The 5,213-nt window shown below is 41.7% G+C and overlaps 1 pseudogene; it reads left to right on the top strand.

The window, feature by feature from the left end:
• Positions 1 to 404: 404 nt before the first annotated feature.
• On the top strand, positions 405 to 4,830 carry LOC137235478 (E3 ubiquitin-protein ligase HRD1-like; annotated as a pseudogene).
• The last annotated feature ends 383 nt before the right edge of the window (positions 4,831 to 5,213 follow it).

Below are 5,213 nucleotides of genomic sequence, written 5' to 3'. Positions count from 1 at the left end.
TAGGCTGTCTCGCCTTACAGTTATGATGGCTCATCATGACTCCCTTCATGGCGAGAACCAGCTCATGCTCCGTCTTATCCGAACCCAATACTGGATACCGAATGTCAAGACCATGATCAGAGCCATCATCCACAATTGCAAAACCTGCATTATTCACCGAAAGCAGGCACAGTCCCAACTTATGGGGACCCTTCCCTGCGAACGGACTACTTTTACCCGCGCGTTCACCAATACCGGGGTAGACTTTGCGGGGCCTTTCGACATCAAAAGCTACCGCGGTAGGGGATGTCGACTGTCAAAAGGCTACGTATGTCTTTTCGTCTGTTTTTCCACTAAGGCCATCCACTTAGAAGCCACTAGTGACCTTAGTACCCCAGGCTTCCTCGCGGCCTTTTCGCGTTTTATTGCGAGAAGAGGATGTCCGAAGAACATCTACTCCGACAATGGTACGAACTTTGTCGGAGCTTCCAGATCTCTACGATCGGAATTCAAAGCCTTCCTGGCAGAAAGCCGAGACAAAACAGTCTCCAAGTATAGCCATCAAGCATTAACTTGGCATTTTATTCCCGCTGGCGCTTCACATATGGGCGGCTTGTGGGAGGCGGGAGTGAAGAGCTTCAAAAGCCACTTCAAAAAGATCGCATCTCCCCATAAGTACACCATGGAGGAGTTCCAAACCATTTTGTGCAGGATTGAGGCGTGCCTCAACTCGCGCCCACTCAGTCCAGGGTCGAATGACCCAACGGATCTGAAACCACTAACCCCAGGACATTTCCTAACGGGCAGCCACCTACTGGCTCCGCCAGAACCAGATACTAGTGAGAGCTCTGCCTCGATGATAAATCGGTGGCAGAAACTCAAAGCCCTCCATCATACTTTCTGCAAGCGATGGAAGGTGGAATATCTATCCGAACTTCAAAAACGATTGAAGTGGAAGCATCCCAAAGAAAACATACAAGTGGGAGATCTCGCCGTCCTCAAAGAAGACAACTTATCTCCCAACGAATGGAGGTTAGGTAGAGTCGTCAACGTACACCCCGGCGAAGATAACCGAGTACGTGTAGTCGACCTCATAACCGAGAAGGGTCAAGTCAGACGACCTTTGGTCAAACTGATCCTTCTCCCTACGGAGATCGAGTGTGGGAGGACCACGAGTTCCTCGTAACAATCCGTCCGTTCCTCCACATACCTCCTGTCAGAAAATTCAACCCCAGCTCTCGTTCACCCGGAACGAGGCCAACCAACAACCCTAATGCAGATCCGCATCTGCCACAAAATACTTATTTTCAATTTCCAAAATCAAACCCCAATTCACTCACTCCCCAGAGCGAGGACACCAGAACCCTAACGCAGATCCATGATCTGCCACATAATGCATATGCACTCGTTCAAAGGCACTCGGCCAACAGGATTTATGAAAATTCATCCCATCACCCAAAACCTTTTGTTAAAAAAAAAAAAAAAAGAAAAACAGAATTTCTTCTACTCATAAATTTTGAGTTTTCCAATGAAAAAATCGAAAAATTAACAAAAACAAAAACTTTTGTGAAAGAAGGACTGGCAACAAATTATAAAACAAGTTAAAATGCAAACCTAGATGCTTATACATATCGGACTATGTGAGCATCTACATTAGTAGCAAGTCAAGTTCTAAACTCACCCTCTTTTTGTTCGTTGATTGATAGTTGCGTGCTGTGACTAGATGTGTAACTCGTTCCACCACCAGATAAGTTCGGTACTTCCTGATCCATAATTTCATCAGGTTTCATTGGTTTCATAACGTCCGCAATGAATTGTGGATGCATATAAGCGTCACGTCTTTTATTGTGAAGCACACGACACTTAAATTTATTGAAAAGGAAATATAAGGTTTTCCATCACACATATTCATTGATATAAATACGGTTCATATCGTCTATGAAAACTCAAACCACATATAAAAGTTTTCTACCATAGATGGGCCTTAATAACAAAAAAGTGGAAATAATCCCATAGCCCGGTAGTAAGCCGACAGTTTTGGAGGCGATTTGATATAATCACTTCAAAAACTCAAAGAATACAACAACAAGAACAGTTGGTCGGAACTTTCACCGACGATATATATTTTAGATTACAAATTCTACTAACCGTAAGCTATTGTACTCTCGGTCAGGTCTACATTCAAGTTCTCTGTACGCTTAAGTTCAAAATCTTGTAATATTAAATAAACTAATAGGCAATGATTTATGTTGTGCTAGGTTTACTATTATTTAAGCGGCCGTTTCTATTAAATGAATATCCAATACAACTTAATATAAGGCTATGAAAAAAAAAAAAAATCATTTCTTTGCCGTCAAAGGATGTATAGAAAACTTTACCAATCGATTATTTTATCTTGTAAAATGGAATACAAAAGCCTTTGCCAAATAAATCTCATCGCAGGCGTTGAGGACATAAATAATATGAATATTGCATTCCAAAATTGGTCATAGTGTGCATAACACTTATGATATTCCAAACGTTTATGTTTGCCACAATCATAGCCAGAACACATTGGTCAATTTCAAAATGCTCTGGTAAATTCCGAGCCATGCACCGTTCCACATTCTGTAGTTGAGTTGCAACTAAAAAATACGCTATGAGACATAGCACGCAACTCATGAAGACTTGGAACTGCTCCACATATTACACATATCACATTTGTTGGAGCCAATGGAATTGGTACAAATCTATATGCTAGCATTGCATCTCGTTTCGGCAAATAAACTGGAACATCATTTTGTAAAGTAAGTGACGAATTCAATGGTAACAGAAGTAATTCCCGGTCTATGGGATCCAAATCCCACCAACCTTCGGTACCAACCGCAACACTATTACCAACAACGAAACGAACAAAAAGCAAGAAGTGGAAAACTACGTGTCTTCGAAAAAAAAAATCTATTAAAACTTAACATTTTCCATCAAAATTAATGTATTTTTGGAGTCAATCAGCCTGTTGGCTGTGCGTGCTACCAACAACGGCGAAATGCAACTGTTACTTTCATCAATATGTCTGGCGTTGACGAGCGTCGTGATTGGAAACGCCTACTATTTCATATACGTGTCGCAAGTCTCTTAGTGGTTTTAGGCGCATTAGACTACGTTTTCTTATGCACGCTTATAATTCGACGCTTGTTCGCGGACCCACAGTGCAACTGGTATTTGGCTTTGAATATGCTATATTGTTAACGGTAGTCGCAAGCACTGCAATTAAATACGTCTTACATGCTGCCGAAATGCGCACTGACATACCATGGGAGAATAAAGCGGTATTCTTACTATACACTGAGCTAGTGATTGGGTTAATTAAAGTTATTTTATATGTATTATTTGTTGTAATAATGGCTAAAATATATGCATTACCAATGTTTATATTCCGTCCGATGTTCTTCACAATAAGAAACTTCAAGAAGGCACTAAGCGATGTTATCATGTCCCGACGTACTATACGCAACATGAATACTCTGTATCCAGATGCTACACCTGAAGAATTGCGTCTATCGGATAATATATGTATCATTTGCAGGGAAGACATGGTGAATCATGCAAAAAAAAATTACCTTGTGGCCACATTTTTCACACCACATGTTTGCGATCATGGTTTCTACGTCAGCAAACGTGCCCAACATGTTGACTGAATATATTTCGGGCCCCTAATGCTAATTCTACAGCAATCCCAAGACAAGACGATGCCGCAGTAGGAGGAGCAGCAGGACATGCGCCACCTGGGGCTGCTTCTGCACCAAATGCTACAACAATAACAGATCAAGCAGGTGGTATTGCTACACAACGTGCAGACGGTGCAACGGCACCTAATGTTACAAGTCTTCCTAGCTTCTTTGAAAACATTGGTAATAATGCTACTAACCCATTACAAGGCACCATGCCCTTTTCCCACGACAACATCCTTACCAAACTTTCAAGCGATGCCGATGCCGCCACCATTTATGTTACCGCCTCCATTTCCATTTATTCCTCCATTCGCTGTACCACCACCTCCAATGCCACCAGATCTAAGTACTTTGAGTGATGAAGAATTGAAATCATTGGAAGGTAATGAACGTCGACACGATTGAGGAGCGTATTAAGCTTTTGCGCAACATTCAATTAATGCTAAAAGCTGCAGGAATTTTGATGAATAATTACCAAATAATTACTGCACGGTTACAGACAACGGGTGGTGCCACCACCGCACCAAATACTGAAAACACTGTACCGAGGAGTACTACAAATACAGATACTATTAATATGGGCGATGGCCCAAGTACATCAGCTTCAGCAGCTGCTGCTCTCGCTGCAAAACAGGCAACAAGCGCAGGTTCGCAAAACCATAATGATGTAGCAATTGAGGACATTGGCGGGGAAGAGCATGACTACAGTAAGATTAAACGTAAAAGTGCAGCTTCTTTGTCTACTGCGTCACCAATATTACATCCGCCAAACAGAAATATAAGTTCAAGCGATAAAGACAATTTCATCACATCTGAGCAACCAGAAAATGCTGAGCTGAGTGAACTGAGAAAGCGCCGTTTGAAATTTCTTGAAGAGCTCAACAAATCAGCGGCGTCAACAGCAACAAACTTAACCAATACTTCAAATGTTTAGAAAATGAGCTTTAGCAACATCATTCATTATTATATTGGAAATATGCGTGCTATCATTCCTGATGGGAGTACAAAAAATCATCATGTTCGGCATTGTTATTAACACTGGTGTTGGCGTTGGCGGTAGTTATGGGGTCGTTTGCATTTGATTTTTTCGTATGTAACCAACATTTGTGCTGATTTTGTATCATCTGTCATTTGTATATCTAAGCCGCCCATATTTTCATCGATTTTGTAATTATTTTCAATAGCGACAATATTTGTCCAGCGAGTCGCTACCAGCCGAATCGTCATTCTTGGCGTCCATTCTAACCGACGCCGTTGCGTTTTAGCCAAATACACTTGTTGTTTGGTACAAATACAAATATTACACTGTACAGCTATGTGGTGGATTGTGAAACGATTCCTGTTACCAATCTGCAGGATACCCTGCTTTGTCGAGTCTACGGCCGTGTGAATGGTCGGTCGCCGCACGTAGTACCTCAATATTTGCAAATGTTCTTTCGCCAATGCGCGGCTCTTTGAACTCTACAAACAAGCACACTAGTAGCGATATTTCGTTGAACTTTCATGTAGTTTTACACGTAGTTA

This window comes from Eurosta solidaginis, chromosome X (genome assembly GCF_040869045.1).
Source record: "Eurosta solidaginis isolate ZX-2024a chromosome X, ASM4086904v1, whole genome shotgun sequence".
In the NCBI taxonomy this organism is placed as follows: domain Eukaryota; kingdom Metazoa; phylum Arthropoda; class Insecta; order Diptera; family Tephritidae; genus Eurosta; species Eurosta solidaginis.
This window is presented reverse-complemented; position numbering and strand designations above follow the sequence as displayed.